The 18,034-nt window shown below is 45.2% G+C and overlaps 1 protein-coding gene and 1 long non-coding RNA gene across 10 annotated transcripts in view; one reads left to right on the top strand and one right to left on the bottom strand.

Annotated features, from left to right (window-relative positions):
• The window catches only part of PKNOX2 (PBX/knotted 1 homeobox 2), a 279,747-nt gene that overhangs the window by 116,311 nt on the left and 145,402 nt on the right, over positions 1-18,034 (bottom strand). For all 9 annotated transcript variants that reach the window (XM_074977023.1, XM_074977020.1, XM_074977022.1 and 6 more), the window contains one exon: positions 11,411-11,515. The gene's annotated coding sequence lies outside the window, so the exon portion shown is untranslated. The remainder of the gene's footprint in view (positions 1-11,410; positions 11,516-18,034) is intronic.
• LOC142001613 (uncharacterized) overlaps positions 1-18,034 on the top strand; it is a 39,053-nt gene that overhangs the window by 6,173 nt on the left and 14,846 nt on the right. The window contains exon 2 of the long non-coding RNA XR_012642533.1: positions 14,039-14,550. This is a non-coding gene — a long non-coding RNA (uncharacterized LOC142001613). The remainder of the gene's footprint in view (positions 1-14,038; positions 14,551-18,034) is intronic.

Consider the following 18,034-nt stretch of genomic DNA (forward strand, 5'->3'; position numbering starts at 1 on the left):
AGCTTGGGAGCTCTCACTGGCTTTTCAGACAGGCAGCTCTAAAAGGCTCTGGGCGCAGATCGAGCTTTCCAGTTGATGGTAGTAGAGAGACTGTGTATTTGAAAGCTCATACAAACTACTGCTTCATTGCGTGAGCAAAAAAATACAGAACCATTGCATTAAGCAACTCTACTATACTTTCAGAGATATTTCTAAAGCTCCATGCATACTATCCCTACAGATAGCCCCCAAATATCTTGTGACATATCAGCCTGGGACTAGTAGGAACAACATTCTGTGCTCCTTCAGTGACCATACAGTTGTCAGGATGCAAACAACTAGGAAACATTTAGAGGAAGTGGTTTTGTTTACAACAGAAATTGTTTTCACACTGGAAATACAGAATATAATTTTGCCTAAACCCAATCTCCCAGAGGCCCGAAGCCACAGAAAATGGAGACAATCTTGAAGCATTTTGCAAAAACATTTTTCAACAATTTCTCAGTGTTATTCCTAACACCCCAGAAGCAGCAGAAAAATTGTTTCTGCTGTAACTTCTTCACTCACTTCTGTAGAGTCATCCAGGAGATAAGTTTAACTTGTTGTCTCTACAGGTTGGTCCTCTCTAGTCCAGCGCTCTTGGGACCTGACGAGTCCCAAACAAGAGAATTTGCTGGACCACGGGAGGTCTATATTGTCTAGCAGCATTACCAACACCTCCATTGCTTACTGGGCTCTTAGAAGATATTTAGGGGTAAATATGAGCCCAAAAACAGCACAGAACACTGAGAGCCACAACTGGTGGTTGTAAACAAATTTTAGGGGACTGTGGGAAATGTGGCCATGCCTCTGATAAGTGGCTGTTCAGCTAACTAAAATCATGCCGGATTATAGATTTTCCTGAAAGAGAGAGTGCGGACTGGAGAGGTTCAACATGTAATGGGCTCCAAGGTCTCCACTAGGCCGCCAAGAATGCTATTACGTGGCTTGGCAAATATCTAAATGCTAAATAAATAAATACTGCCTTGCTGTAGCAGGTCATTTACATCAATTGTAGATAAATTTAAGTGCAGGCACATGCCCAGCTAGTTTGACAGATGATGGCTTATATCAACTTAATTTTGTGGTATAGACAATGCTCAAGTCTCCACGCATACAGGCTCTGGGCTGCCCTTCTGCCATGTTTGCAAAGATTACATACCAATCATATCAGCTAGCATCCATTTTCAGAAAGGAAAGCTGAGATTCTGGAGAACTAGGTATCATCTTTAGAGGACTGCCAGTTCTCTGAAACACCAAAAACTGCCCAAAGCCAAACCTGACTGAGAGGGTGTGGTGCCACAGGACTTTATGTCCGTTCTATTTAACATTTTTATTAATGATTTAATAGAAGGATCAGCACACTAATTAAACCTTTCACCAAACAGTGACATTTTTGCAAACATGAGTGAGGACTGAGAAGTAATGTAATGGGACCTAGAGAAATTGAACAGGTGAGCAGTCAGCCTAGAAAAATGCAAGCTAATAAATATTGAGAAGAAATAATTGAAAATACAATCATTGAGTGAGAATTGGAAAAAAAAGCGGGGGGGAACAATAATGCCACAGAAGACTTTGGGGAGAAATGAGAAACTGGAGAACTTTTGGGTGGTACTAGAGAACATGACTAGAGCAATGGGATGAGATTGAGCAAAATAATTTAGGTTAAATAACAAGAAATAATTGCATGCCTGTCCTGCCAATATGGAACCTAAAGTAACATGACACAAACACAAGAACAGTCACACTGAATCGGGGCTAAGGCCCACTTACCCCAGTGCCCTGTCTCTTGACAGCAGTGAATGCCAGACGTCCCAGAGGGAGTGACCAGAACAGGTCAACTACATTTTGATCCGTCCAGTCCCAGCATCCCCCCGTCAGAGGCTTAGGGTAGGCCTGCAGTAGGGGGGGTTAAGTCACCCTAGGTTAAGCAACTGCAGTTATGTGAACAATGCAGTTGCAGTCGACGTAGCTCAGGTTGACTGACTAGTGTCTTACCTTACGCTTCTCATTCTGGCGGAGTACCCGAGTCAGCAGGAGAGTGATCTGTGGTGAAGACAGCAGGTCTTTGCCAGTGTTACCTGCTAGCTGAATGCTCAGGCAGCCATGCAGGAGAGATGCAAATGCCACCTGACTAATTAGCAGATCACCTAAAGTGCCCACAGCTAGGAACATGTGTTACTACTGGAGGTGCATGTCTGCACAAGCCTTTGTGCGCATAGCACCGTGGAAATAGTTAGCGGGAACACTGGTCTTTCCTAGACTTGCTAAATTGCCTCTTGATGGAACGACTGCTGCAGCGTCCATCTCCCAGTAGTGGAGAAAAGCCCTGGGGTGGTGCCCGGCACACAGAGTTTGCAATGAACATACAGAAGCCCTTCTAGTTAATTCAGCTAAGTCTAGGCTGAACAAAGTAACCAGAATGGTAGCGAATGACCCTGCATCAGCCAGGGAGGAAGCTGGACTAAACAACTTCAGAGGTCTTTCTCCTTCTCCTGGGCAATGCTCCTTACCTTCTTTAAACCCAAACAAAGCTCTGAAAGCTTCCGAAGTGTGTGCTGACATTCTGCTCTCACCCAGGAGGAATCCCAGATGCCATCTGCACTAGAGCACCTGGGACTCTGCAGCCAATCAGAAACAAGTGCCCTCCGAAAAAGAAACCATGCACTTCTGCAGTGACCTGTCCACCTGCGTGTGATGAGCAGGAGTTAAAGATGTGTGCATGGTGTGCATCATCCCCAGGTTTGACTCTGAATTAGCCCCTGGCACCTTCACATGGAAACGTTCAGGTTCATAAGTAGTGGGTAGCTGCAGGAGTAGGGAGGGACCTGCAACCGCTCTGGGATTCTCCACCAGCCAGGTGGTGTCCCCGGACATGGCAAATTTGTTAGGAAGAGGCATAGAGGGAAGGTATTTACACAGTTCTGTCATAGACAGAGCATATGCAAACCATGTGTTTTACAGGTCTTACAGCACCATCCTCTCCTGATGCAATCTAAGCCTGGGCACAGACAGTGAGTATAGGGCCACCATCTCCATGGCCTGTCCCCGTCTGCTTCTCTTTTCATGAGCCCCTGCCCTCTGCTCCTCCTCTTTCCAGGAAGCCCCACCCCCTGCTCCTCCTCTTTCCAGGAAGCCATGCCCCCTGCGTCTCCTCTTCCACCCAAGCTCCCACCCCTTCCAGTTCACAAGCCCAGGACTCCCCACAAAAGGGCAACTCAGAAGGAAAGAGGGTTTGGAAAAGGTATTTTGGGGTGCCATCTGCTTGTTAGTACTGTACTAAAACAACTCTTCCTAAGAGTCCAGAGGAACCCTCACAGAAGGAGCTCTTGCTCACAACTAGAGCACTGTGTTAAGTTTTCAGCACCATATTTTTAGGAAAGATGTGGAGAAAGTGGAGAGGGTCCAGAGCAGAGCAACTCAGATGACTGGAGGTCTAGAAAATATAAGCTATGAGAGAAGGTTAAAAGAACTGGGTTTGTTTAGTTTGGAAAAGAGAAGGCTGAGAGGGAACAGGATAGTGGCTTTCAAGTACCTAAAAGGGTTTTACAAGGAGGAGGGAGAGAAATTGTTCTCCTTGGCCTCTGAGGCTAGGACAAGAAGCAATAGGCTTAAACTGCAGCAAGGGAGGTTTAGGTTGGATATTAGGAAAAACTTCTTAACTGTCAGGGTGGGTAGGCACTGGAATGAATTGGCTGGGGAGGTTGTAGAATCTCCATCATGGGAGATATTAAAGAACAGGCTGGAAAAATGTCGGACAGGGATGATGTAGATGGTGCTTTGTCCTGCCGTGAGGGCCAGGGACTGGACTTCATGAACTCCAGAGGTCCAGTTCTGGTATTCAAAGGTTCAACGTCTTCTGCACGAGGGTTTCAGACAGGAGGTTTATGGACTGCTACCGCGGCCCAGGGAAAACGTTTGCTGCCCTGTTCAGCTGATCCTGATACAGTTTCTTTGCAGGTGGAAAAGGAAAGCCACAGGTGAACAACACAAGTTGAACCCTTTGGCAAAGCTGTTTCATTGGTGCGCCTGCCTGGCAGGCTTCAGACCCATCCATCGGGCACTCAGATGCCAGGATGGGAGATGCAATGCAGACAGAGGGGCAGACTCTGGGTAACAAGAATCAGGAAAACCTCAATCCAGCCCATGGAGGCAGTGGGGAGTCTCAGGCAGGTACGTTCCTGCCTTGCCCCTGCATAGCACTTGGAAACGCAGCTACGGGGTCCCTGTTTGTCTTGGAGATGTTGTGAGCCCTGGAGAAGGGGGAATGGATCCAGGCCCCTCCCCTGCCCCCAGCACACCCCCAGTGGCTGGTTTCTGGCCAATAGGAGCTTCTGGTTTGAACCCCCCTCCACCCTCAGGCTCACAGAGGCACACGGCTCCTGGCATAGCCCAGCAGGCAGGGATCCTGCCTAAGAGACCGGCAAAGCTGCTGGCCAGGAGTCATACGGGTAAGTCTCCTGGTCAGAGCCTTCCTCTTGGCACCCCCTCTCCCAAGCTTCTCCCAGTCCCCCATTTTTAAGCCCCCCGCCATTTTGGGCTATATGGGTGGGGGCTTAGAAAACAACAACAGGGAATTCACTGGGGGAAAGGGGAGTAATCTCTACAAAATAGTTGCTCCGCTGGAAGCAGAATCCTCTGTTCCCCTTCGGAAGAGTGAGTCTACCCTAGCACATGGCCATTTATTTTATTGCAAATCGTCCGCTGTGCCCAACTTACAATGTGCTTTACAGCAGTTGGCTTCCTTTCTGCATATTTGCAGAAGGTGGCAGTACCTCTGTCATTCAATATATCCCATTTACTAAAACATTTAGTCAATTGTCTGCTCTTGAAGTAGTCAGACTATTGGACTTATAGTCCAACAGCAAACAAATAAAAATGAGAGCCAGCTTCGATGATAGCAGTATATTTATCTTTGGGAAACAAACTCAGTCAGACACCATAAATCCGCCAGGAAGGGCATTCAGTTTGCTGGGAAGAAAAGGGCAGTTCCCTCTCAATGGGAACATACAGCTCTGACTCTTGAATTAATGGCACAAACCTGTCACAAATTTCATGGTACTCTGTGGATTTATCGGCAGAAAAACTCACGCGATCTGCTGCTGCAAAATTTGTGAGGGGCTAGAAATACCTGAGGGGACTAGCACAGCATTTTGTGGCTGAGCCTGGCTCGCACTGCCAGATGTGGAGTTCTTTCTCACCTCAGCACACCAGAGAAAGACTGTTTCCTCAGTCATATAAATGTACATAATGGACCCAGCTCACACCGAAGGCATAAACAGAGTGCCATGATTTAAGAATAAATGAAGGAATATTCGAGTTAACCCAATGTCAAACAGTAAAAGACTCAAAGACCAAGCCCTGTATTTTCAACAGCCTGTCTCCCCCACCTACATATTTATCTTGCTTCTCGCATGTTGTCTGCACTGATTTTTCTGTAGGTCAGTTGCCTCCTACCCAACAAAGGTTCCCCACCCCTTCCCCAGGCACTGAACTGGCTGATTTGTTATTAAATTAACATTCAAGCAACAAATTGTAATAGAAGCCGTCTCGCCATTTCCTCCCCTTTCAAGCCATATTTTTATGTTTGCTGAGAAGTAAGAAAACTGGTTTAGCCACCATATTTACAGCTTTTGACATCCTATCAGAAAAACACTACAAGTGTTAAGCACCAAATATATAGCAATTGTACAAACCTTCAGCCAATCAGGAAGTCACAAATCATTTTAAAAGTTGGTAATTATATTTTATGTTTAATATATTCTCCTCTTGCAATTTCTCCAAAAAATCAACCATAAAATGAGTGGGTAGGGAATAAAGATGTGACCTACAAGTACAGCAGCAAGGTAATTCCAAGCAATGAATCTGTGAGTGCCAGACCCTGAGAAAGACGCATGGAAGTGTGCACAAGACGCATAGCTTTTCCCAAGAACATGGACACAGTTAGCAGGGGAACATGCATGCAGATGTTCATGGAATCCTAGGGCTGGAAGAAACCTCAGGAGGTCATCAAGTTCAGTCCCCTGCCTAAAGCAGGATCAACTCCAACTAAATCATCCCAGCCAGGACTTTGTCAAACTTAAAAACCTCTAGGGATGGAGATTCCACCCCACCTTTAGGTAACGCATTCCAGTGCTTCACCGCTCTCCTGGGGAAATAGTTTTTCCTAATATCCAACCTACACCTCCCCTACCTCAACTTGAGACCATTGCTCCTTGTTCTGTCATCTGACACTACTGAGAACAGCCTCTCTCCATCCTCTTTGTAATCGCCCTTCAGGTAGTTGAAGGCTGCTATCAAATCCCCCCTCACTCTTCTCTTTTTTAGACTGAATAAGCCTAAATCCCTCAGTCTCTCCTCATAAGTCACATTCAGCCTGAGCCCTACATCGCTTGGCTGTTTGGTTTTAGGCAGGGTCCCAATTTCATTTCACCAGTTTTCTGGAGTTCAGGAAAACAATTTCCTCATTCACCTCTGCTTTGAAAAATTAATTTGCTTCCTCCCTCACTCCCCCTCCCCCATCCATGTTCTCTAAACACAACCCAGGATTAAACATCTAAATGTTCAAGTCTCTGGGTTCCTAAAAGGAGCTGACTGCACTTTTTAGTAATCATTTGCTGACTAGCAGTGATGCAATTTTTTCTACCTATTTTTGGGTCTCTTTCCACAGGCTACCTCCCATTCAGGAAGCAGTGTGCAAATTCTGTCTTTGCTGAGGCCTGAACATTTTGATCTAGAAATCCCATCACTAGAACAAAAGGAAAATTCTTGGCTTTTGCAAAGTATTGAATACTGGAGTCATCACTCATCACCACTGAGGTGGGAGGTACTTGATGGTGCCTCTCAAGCTAAATCAGATTCCCATTTGAAATCATTTTCATTTTTCTCTTTGGTTTCTGCTACGAGTTGTCATCATAAGGCCTGATTCAATAAGCTGCTAGGCTGTGCTGAACCTAGCATCTGAGGTCACCCCAAGGACTTCTGTCCAATGCTTAAAATTAGCCACATGCTCTGATTCCTGGATTCCCTGGGGCCCTGCTTTCCCTCTTGGTGAGTCTTAGGTACTTCCCAAAGTCTAGACTGTGACTTTTCCAAACACCTGCCCAAGGAAAGAGGGCAGGCAATACTCACAACTTGTGCACCTGCCTGGCCCCCCTCCAGGTGGGTGTGTGGGAAGTGTTGGAACATGGGTGGAGTTTTGGATCCCCCTGCCTTACAATGCACTAGCCAACACAACTGAGCTCATGTGAGGGAGTTCATAGTCAGCCACAGATGGAGAGTAGTGGTTCCCAACCCTTTCAGTTACCTGGCACCCTTCAGTGGAACAAACAATTCCATGTTGCACCCACTGTTCTCAGCTGAATCAATTGCTCGTAAATGGCACATTTACTTACATTCATTATGATGGTCTTACCAGAGAGGTTTGCCACACAGCCGTGCACGCAACAAGCTAAACAAGGATCAAATGCATTAATGTTTCAAATCCACCTCAGAATACGCCGTCTTCCACAGCGAGGGCAGACACATTTTCAAACTCTGCTCAGAGCTGTGCTAGGGATATTGAATAAACAGTTGACCACTGAAAGCACCTCCCCTCCCTTCCAGCCCATTGGAGCTAAGATGCAGCATTTAATCTGGGTCCCAACTCCAACAGACTTCTGCCCTCCCTTCCTCCCCACTTGTCACAACAGGGAGTGACGGTGGGCTCCCTTCCAGTTCATTGAGGCCAGGAAGCAGCATTTCAGCTGCCTCCCATCATGAATGGGGTCCTGCAGGGTTAGCATTTCCCCTCGCAGTGGCTCTCCAAAAAGCCCCTGGGGGCAGGGGGAATTGACAAACCCTTTGCCAGCTGGGACTCAGGCATCCTTGCTGCTTGAGCCCCAGCTGGTGCAGGGTCATCAATTCCCCCTCACCCCAGTGGTTCTGCAAAGAGCCAGAGTGAGGGGACATTGATGTAATGTCACGGCGCTCTTTGACAGTTCTCAAGGCACACTGTTTGAAAACCATTGATATTGGCCACTGCTGCCATGCCAGTGATGACTCAATTGTGTCTCAGCATCTCTCTAGGACACAGGGCAGCCAGGAGCCAGGCTAGGCCAGTGTGGCAAACAATCTCTGCCCTTTGTTTGGGGCACTGTCCAAAGGAACATTCAAATCCTTGGGCAAGATGGGACCAGAAGACAGGCATCATCCTGAGATATCGAACAAGCAGGGCCAAGTGGGACATTGTAGTCGATTTCCCATGAATGGAATGAGAGAAGAATCTTCAGTTGCGTGGGTTTCCTCTCTGGGGGTTGGCCTTGACTCTCGAGTCACTTAATTTCAGCAAGAGATGGGTTTTGTTGAGAATTGACTTAACATAATTTTACTAACTTGAAGAATAATCAACATGATGTCACCTTTCCACAAGTTAAAATGTTCTATCAAGTTGTAGAAAACATAGAAACCATCACTTACATCTCAGTAAAGAGCCACATTCAATCAGAAGTTGACCAATGCCATTGTGAAATCTGATGTAATATGGTAACACAGGATGGCCTTGTTATCAGTCCTGACATTGTTTGATGGAGGTTATGATTCACAGACATCAAGGCCACAAGAGACCACAGCAATCTTCTGATCAGATTGCCAATATAACATGCCCAAGAACTACCCCCAAAAGAATTCCAACAGCACATGTGAAAGGCCTAATCTCTGATTAGTTCTCATAGAGGGGTTCATAGAATATAATCCTCACATAGATGGTACTTGGTCCTGCCATGAGGTCAGGGAACTGGACTTGATGATCTCATGAGGTCCCTTCCAGTTCTAGTGTTCTATTCTACGATTACTTTACATGGTTTGGCAAAAAAACCAAAACATTCCTATGGCAAGAAGGTTCTGTTCTAAGAGAGGAAGTCTTGCAACTCAGCTTTTATGCCAAAGGACTGGCAGATAGCTAATGTGATGCCAATATTTAAAAAGGGTTCTAGAGGTGATCCTGGCTATTACAAACCACTAAGTCTAACATCAGTACCAGGCAAATTAGCTGAAACGATAGTAAAGAATAATATTGTTGGATATGTAGATGAACATAACTTTTTGGGAAAAGTCAGCATGGTGTCTGCAAAGGGAAATCATCTCTTACCCATCTGCTAGAATTCTTTTAAGTGGTTTATGAGCATGTGAACAAGGGGGAGCCAATGAATACAGTGTACTTAGATTTCTAGAAAGGCTCCCAAATAAAATAAGTTGCCATGGGATAAGAGGGAAGGTCCTTCGTAGATTGAAAACTGGTTAAAATATAGGAAATAAAGAGTAGCATAAATGGTTGGTTTTCAGAATGGAGACAGATAAATAGTGAAGTTCCCCAGGGTCCATACTGAGACAAGTTCATGCCTGCCAATGGTGGAATTTAAGAGGCAACGGCCCTAGGGCCCAGTGAGTCAAGCAGGGGCAGTATCCTGATCCTTAGCCACTTTAAATCACTGCTGGAGCACCATATCAGAGAGGTAGCCAAGTTAGTCTGTAACTTCAAAAACAATGAGAAGTCCTGTGGCACCTTGCAGAATAACAGATATTTTGGAGTATAAGCTTTCATGGGCCACAGGACTTATTGTTATTGTTGCTGGAGCACTGGGCAGGGCTGAGGGCTGCCTGGGGCGGGCAGGGACCACAGTGCAGCACACTCTAGGCAGCGACAAAAGCTGGCTGCCTGCCGTCCCACCCCTTACGCTTAAGGCCCTGCCCCTTCTAGGAGTTCAGAACTGCCTCCCTGCCATCTTGCCCAGGGGCCTGACATGTCTGTTGGCTTCTTTGGAACAGTTGTATTCAGTATACTTATAAATGATCTGGAAAAAGGGCAACATTCGAAGATCATGCACAACTACTCACAACCATTGAGTAGCCTAATGAGCTACAAAAGGATCTCTCAAAACTGGATGACTGGGCCACAAAATGGCAGATTCAATCTGAGATTAACAATGCCAATTGTTAAAATGATGGGGTCTCATAGCTGTTACGACTCGAGAAAGATTTGGCATCATTGTTCTCTGAAAACATCCACTCGGTGTGCAGCTACAGTCAAAAAAGCAAACAAAATGTTGGCAAGCATTAAGGAAGGGATATAGAATAAGACAGGAAAGATCATATTACCTCTAAATAGATACATGATTCACCCATATCTTGACAAGTGGATGGGAATACGATCACTCCGTCTCAGAAACGATATATTGGAAGTGGAAAAGGGCAACAAAAATTATTAGGGGTATAGAACAGCTTCCATAAGGTGAGGGATTAGTAAGTCTAGCACTTTTCAGCTGGAAAAGAGACAGGTAAGAGGGCATACGACTGAGGTCTATAAAATCATGACTGGCACAAAGGAAGTAGAAATGATGTGCTAATTAGTCTCTCACAACATAAGAACGAGGGCTCACCAGATGAAATTAATAGGCAGAAGGTTTAAAACAAGCCAGAGGAAGTACTTCTTCACACAACACACAGTCAACCTATGGAACTCTTTGCTGATTGGATGCTGTGATGATTAAGACTAACAGGGTTTAAAAAAAGAACTAGAAATGTTTGTGGAGAATATGCTCATCAATGGCTGTTAGCCAGGCTAGGTAGGAATGGTGTCCCCAGCCTCTGTTTGGCAGAGGATGGAAATGGATGACAGGAGTGGGATCATTTAATGATTACCTGTTCCGTTCATTCCCTCTGGGGCACCTGGCATTAGCACTGTCAGAAGACAGGACACTAGGCTAGATGGACCTTTGGTTTGGCCAATTATAGCGGTTCCCATATTGATTGTTCTCTAGATTATTAGGGTTTGTGTTTTTATCAACTGTCAATTTTTGACTCCGACCACACCCCACAGCTCTTGTAAATGTGGGAATAATAATGCTATATACTTTTGGTCCTTTTCCTTTTAAAGTACAGTTAGCCTTTTGGAGAAACACTCTGATATAAACCCTTACAATGAAAAATATTTAAAAAACTGGCAAATTTTCCACAGGAACAATAATAGTTAAGCTAATGGACTCCTTTCAAGCTCTCACCATTAGAAGTTGAGACAATTAAAAGTTTGGATTTTTTCCCAAAACACACACTTTGTGTATTTGTTTTAAACCAAAAGCTGCAACCAATCACTCAATAGAAAGCCTTTTATAATATCCTGGACAAAACCATTTTGCTAAGTCAATAGCTGGCTGCCAGGGGATTATTTTATTACAATTATATTAAAATTATGATAAATATATTGCCAATGTCCCCATTAAAGTGTCAGTAAAGTCACTCCTGGTCTATTGCATGTGTAAATCACCCTGATTTGTTAATTTCATTGAGCCAGTTATCAAAATGATTCTGCTTTGTTTTAGTCATTCGTTTGAAGCTATAGAAATATGATGGGTCTTACTGTTTGGAGCGAGTGCTGGGAGCTGAGAGTCCTCTGAACCTCTGTCCCCCGCTCTTTGTCTGTCGGTAAAATAAAGCCTCCTTCGTTCAGTCAATGCCAAAGCACCTGGGGAGAGGAAGATGAATGATCAACCAGAGAAAGAGGACTTCCTCCATCAGAAACCATTTCCACACAAATGAAAGCAGCAGAAACACAAAGTAATCTGCAGCTTCCCCCAACAGTTCTACTCTTTATAAGCATCACTGAGATATTTTATGACCCAGACTAACATCAAGAACCAAAAGCGTTTGGAAAACTAGGAAAATATTCCTGTCTACCCTCGTGTGTGTTTTCAGTCCATAAAAAGGCAAGCAAGCAAAATGACAATGTCAGAGCAAGTATGGCTCTGAATTTAGGAATATTTTTTTAAAACATTCAGTAAAAACAGTTTAAAACCCCCCAAAACATAATTAGTTCCCTGAAGTATTTGCAACACTAATGGAGGAATGAAATTGGCTAATCATTAGCACAAAAATGAAACTGATCATTATGTTTCATGGTCCAAGCTCAGAGAAATATGGAAAGCAACACCAAGCACAAAGAAGAACTCCTAAATGAGATTAAAAAATTCTGTCTGTTGTATAACTCTGTGGTATTATTAGCTCAACTGCTAAACACATTTAAAAATAAACGAAAGCCTCCAACCCCACTTCTCTGAAATCAACTGAGTGAATGTGTCTAGAGGGTACTAACTGGGAGAATACCCTCAGAAATATCCTCCGAATCGCCCTTCTCTTCCCTCATAGGCGCATAGCAGATTTTTCAAGAGAGTCCAATAGAGTGAGTCCTTTGGAAAGAGTGGCTCGGACAGTGTAAGTTCACCTTATTTCAGATCTAGGAAAATAATTAATCATGAATATTTACATCTCCAAAGCAGCCATTAGACTATGCTCCATCTAGGTGAGTTGCTCTGCTACCATACAAATCAGTCAGTCCTGCAGCATGTGCAGAACAAAACCTAGCAATAGTATAGGTCCTTGCGAGATGGAGATGGTAAAATTATTAATAATGTTGCAGAAAAGGCAGAAGTGTTCTGTTAATATTTCTGTTCCACATTTGGAAGACACAAGATGAGATATTTGTGAAGGATTTTGCAGTCTGCTAAAAACTGAGAAATCTGTTAGAGAAAATCTACTAGGTATAAGCATTTTTAAATCAGAAAATGTGGGTAACTTGCACCAAGGGTTCTAAAAGAGCTGACTAAGGCAGCTCAGGCCCACTGGTGTTAATTCTTAACAATCTTGGAATGCTGGGGAAGTTCCAGAATACTGCAACAGGGCCAATGTTGTGCCAATATTTAAAAAGTACAATTGGGATGATCCAGCTATCTTTAGGCCAATCAGCATCAACCATGGGCAAATAATGAAAAAACTGATACAGGATTTAATTGAATTAAAATCTAGGAAAATAATTCATGCCAACTAAGGTGGTTTATTGTGAAATAGGTGTCAGCAAATGAACCTGATCTTTTGATAGAATAGTGTATTTACTTGATAAAAGTAACTGCATAAATGCGATACACTTTTGTAAGGCAGTTGACTTGGTACTATGTGACATTTTGATGACAAAAATTAGTGTTTTACAGTATCAGTAGAGGATGTGTGAATTTAATTATGATAACTGACAATCCACAAAAAGTAACGGTCTGTAAAATAAAGGAAACACTGTTTCACCAGGCAGGTGGTGAAGCACTCGAACGCGTTACCCAGAGAGGTGGTGAATCTCCATCCCTAGAGGTTTTTAAGTCCTGGTTTGACAAAGCCCTGGCTGAGGTTATTTAGTTGGGATTAGTTGTGCTTTGAGCAGGGGGTTGGACTTGATGACCTCCTGAGGTCTCTTCCAGCCCTAGGATTCTATGATTCTAATCCCCAGTTGTTTAAATTACAGAGAAAATTTAAGTTCAAAATGTGAGTACACAGCCATGGAGAACAATGCAATGTCTTTAATGTAGGTATCACAAAATTCCTTACTGAAATAGGGAATCATGCTAATAAATAAAGCAAGGCAAGAGAGCAAGAAGGGACCATCTCATGTAGCTGGGTGTCACAAACAACTCTGGGAAGCCACTGGAAAGAGTTTCAGATGGGAATTGGAGGATTAGGGAGGACAGCAGGAGGTAGGACCCAAAGCATTCAAGTTATTTGCATATCCTTGAAACTGTCCAACATCAAACCCTCTGAAACAAAGATGGCGATTCCACCACCTCTCTCGGTAACACATTCCAGGGCTTCACCACCCTCCTGGTGAAGCAGTTTTTCTTAATAGCCAACCTAGACCTCCCTCACTGCAACTTCAGACCATTGCTCCTTGTACTGTCATCTGCTTGACCTACAGCCTCTTTCCATCCTCTTTAGAGCCCCTCTTCAGGCAGAAGGCTGCTATCAAAATTAGCACAGCCAGTTAGGCCTTGAATCACCATCCTTTTGATTAATAGCCAAGCACACTGACCTATTCATAAAAGACATACTAGAAATTGCAAAGAGGACCATAGATGTCTCTGCAGTCAGATGGTTTTCTCCAGACTGTGCAATTAAATAACTTCTCCCTCACAATTAACAATTTGCCTTGTTCTTGTTATTCTCCCTACAGCGTGAAGAAAACTTCCAGAGTGAAACACCTCCTCTCAGCAAATCTCCTATCCCCAGCAGCTGTTCCTCTGAGCAAGAGCAAAGCCATTTATGTGACAGATAGAGAGGAGGCAAACGAAAAGGAGATAGAAATGAAGAAAATGCCGCAATTTACAGCACAGTGCTACTAGCCATCATTGCTATGGCAATACAATGCCAACAATACAACAGCTCCAGCCAAGGTGACCCTGACACTACTCCCATGGACTTAGCAGGTGTTGGGCTCTCTTACACCAATGCTTAATTTGGTCCCATAAGAGCTTTGCTTCTTTAAAGCAGCCTCTCAGATGGGACATTGCATCCCACCTTTAATCAAATGTAAAATCTTATCATCGGAAGAGATTAAGAGCAGCCTACTCCACCTGCAGCCAACTGGCCCAGAGGCTACAGCCTGGTCAGACGAGCTCATCTCATTCTGTGTTCCCTGAACACCTCATTAACAGCAAAGCTGGCTGCACTAGTGCTCCATAGGAGGTAAGAGTCTGCTAACGGGGCGGGGGAGAGGGGGCACATGGGCAAAGAGGGAAAATGAATCTACTAATAAATGAGTTTCAGCTCAGACCATCCCCAGACTGCTTTGCATTACACACAAATGCTAGTGAGTGGGCACCATTAAGAATCACACATCTCACACCCAATGCAGTGACATCCTACCTGGGTGAGAAAGACAAGGTAGCAGGTCAGAAGAGGACTAGGGGAAATTATGTTACCCAGAAGGTCAGACTAGATGACCAGCCAATCTTTCTGACCTTGGAATCTAGAAACCAGGTGGACTCATCCATTCAGTCTTCAGGAGGACACATCTTAGGCCTAGTCTATACTTCACTGGAGATTGATCTCCCAGGGGTCAGTTTAGCAAGTCTGGTTGGGACATGCTAAATCGATGGCTTGTCACTCTCCCATTGACCCCAGTAATCCATGGGGTCAGGAGGAGTAAGAGAAGTCAACTAGAGAGTTTGTACCATCAATCTCTTGCTGTGGGGATGTCACGGAAATTTGGCTTAAGTTACATCAACTCCAGCTACGTTATTCTGCATTTCTGACTAGTGGCTTGGTGAAACCCAAGTGACCTTATGGATCCTTTTGTGTGGAAAAACACTCTGACCTATTACCAATCCTCTGAAGGACCAAAAGTCACTCAAGTGCTCTCTGTTTTCATTCATGTTGCGTAAGCCAAGTTCAAACAAGAGAAGAAAGTGGGAATGGCTAAGTCACACTCTCAGATAACCATCATCCAGCACAGTCTGTCAAGCTCTCCCATAGAACCTGCAAGGAAAATGCAAAGGAGGAAGACCTCAGACAATGTACAGAAGATCGACTGAGACTGAAAGACAACAACTGAGATACTCCTGGAGTCAGCTACAAGTTTTGTCCCGAGACTGAGTGAAATGGAGGAATCTTGTGGATGACCTATGCTCCACCCAGAGTACAAGGGTGTAAGTTAAGTCATAGAACAGCCTCAAGAATTATTAAAGGGTTACAAAATATACCTGTGGCAAGATCTATGCCACAGACCTACACTGGTCCATGTCACTCAGGCCTATGAAACATCTGCACCTCTGAACAATATATTTCTAATGACCTAACACCCTTGGGCTACGTCTACATGTGAAGCCAACATCGAAATAGCTTATTTCGATGTAGCAACAATAACGTCTACACGTCCTGCAGGGCTGGCAACGTCGATGTTCAACTTCGACGTTGCGCGGCACCACATCGAAATAGGCGCTGCGAGGGAACGTCTACACGCCAAAGTAGCACACATCGAAATAAGGGTGCCAGGCACAGCTGCAGACAGGGTCACAGGGCGGACTCAACAGCAAGCCGCTCCCTTAAAGGGTCCCTCCCAGACACAGTTGCACTAAACAACACAAAATACACAGAGCTGACAACTGGTTGCAGACCCTGTGCCTGCAGCATGCATCCCCAGCTGACGCAGCAGCAGCCAGAAGCCCTGGGCTAAGGGCTGCTGCCCACGGTGACCATAGAGCCCTGCAGGGGCTGGAGAGAGAGCATCTCTCGACCCCCCAGCTGATGGCCGCCATGGAGAACCCGGCAATTTCGACGTTGCGGGACGCGGATCGTCTACACAGTCCCTACTTCGACGTTGAACGTCGAAGTAGGGCGCTATTCCGATCCCCTCATGAGGTTAGCGACTTCGACGTCTCGCCGCCTAACGTCGAAGTTAACTTCGAAATAGCGCCCGACGCGTGTAGCCGCGACGGGTGCTATTTCGAAGTTAGTGCCGCTACTTCAAAGTAGCGTGCACATGTAGACACAGCTTTGGTTGGCAGCTCTATGTTGGTGGGAGAGTGTCTTTCAATAACATAGCTACTGTCTTTTTGGAAGGTGGAGTATTTACCATGAGGGAAGACACTTTCTCACTGACATAGGACATCCTCCCTGAAGATGTTGCTGCTTTAGCACTGTATTGGAAGACCAGTCGTTGAACCCCTCTAGTCCAGCACGCTCTCATCTGGCAACAGCCATCATCTGGCAAAGTTTTAGTTTGCCAGACGACCACTTATTAGGGGTTTGTCCAAGGTTCCCGGGGTCCCATAAAGTTTGTTTAGCGCCACCAGTCTGGGATCTCAGTGTTCAGTGATGTTATTTAGCTGAGTATTTAGGGTTCAAAAAAGAATTAGACAAATTCATAGAGATTAGGTCCATCAATGTATATTAGCCAGGATAAGTAGGAATGGTGTCCCTAGCTTCTGTTTGTCAGTGGTTGGAAATGGGCGCCAGGGGAGGGATTGCTTTTGTGATTATCTGTTTTGATCACTCCCTCTGGGGCATCTGGCATTGGCCTCTATCAGAAGACAGGACACTGGGCTAGATGGACCTTTGGTCTGACCCAGTCTGACTGTTCTTATGTAATTTACCCCCTAAATGCTTTCTAGGAGCTCATTAAGCCATGGAAGTGCTGCTAGACAATACTGACCTCCCGTGGTCCAGCAAATCGTCTTGGTCAGCCCCACTTCAGTCCTGAAAGTGCTGGACTAGAGAGGTTCCGCCTGTACCAGTAACAGTAATCGCCCTCTTCCTCACCCCTGTGAAAAGAGCAAAGAAACTCCGGCTATGGCCTGTGTGAGCTGTGCTCATGGTAATCTGAGTGGCTGCACAGGGAGGAGTGGAGAGGATCTCCCCCATTCGTGTCCTTGCTTGTGTCGGCTTGTTCCATGGCAGGAGCAGCCCCACAGCCAGGCTCCTGTGCAGGAGTTACAGGAGGAGTTTTAAGGCGTGCACTGTCAGTGGCCTGAGAGAATCCCAACAGAAAGGGGGCATCAGGTTAACCTCCACCTAGCTTTAGAAGCCCTGAGAGCTGAATGCTGTTGATAAACAAATCCCAGTGTCGATTTCTCTTCCTCTCATTACACGGAGTAGAGACAAGAAGCAAAAGTCCTACTGTGCCCACATGACGGGTGAGAAAGAGGAAAGTAGCTCTTATGCCTGTGTACATGGCCATACCTGTGGGGGGCATGTACCTGCATGCCTGGCTGTGTGTGTGCCTGCCTACATACACGCGTGTATGTATGTGCAAAGATGTGTATGTGTGTGACTGTGTCTGCATGTGTGTGTGAGGGTATGAATGTGAATACTGACATGTGGGCACATGTATGGGCATGCCTGTGACTGCCTGTACACATACATGCACACAAAGAGAGGGCATCAGACCCTGGTGATGAGAGCTGAGCAGCCACTCACTGCACGGAGTTGCCTCCCCGCACTAGGCCAATAAATAATAAAAAGTCCACATATGCTCTTGAAGCTGGCACCATACTGCTTGGCTTCGGGCAAAAGAGAAGAACCTCTGTGCCCCGGGGGTCTAGAGCAGTGGGATTAATAACACATCAATTTTAATGTCGCTTTTTTTTTCTGCTTCACAAACAGCAAAGTGAATGTTTGAGCATCTCAGCAGGGGGTTAATGAGGACTCTGATTAGTTATTCAGATTTCCT

The sequence above is a fragment of the Carettochelys insculpta genome, chromosome 25, assembly GCF_033958435.1.
Source record: "Carettochelys insculpta isolate YL-2023 chromosome 25, ASM3395843v1, whole genome shotgun sequence".
Classification (NCBI taxonomy): Eukaryota; Metazoa; Chordata; order Testudines; family Carettochelyidae; genus Carettochelys; species Carettochelys insculpta.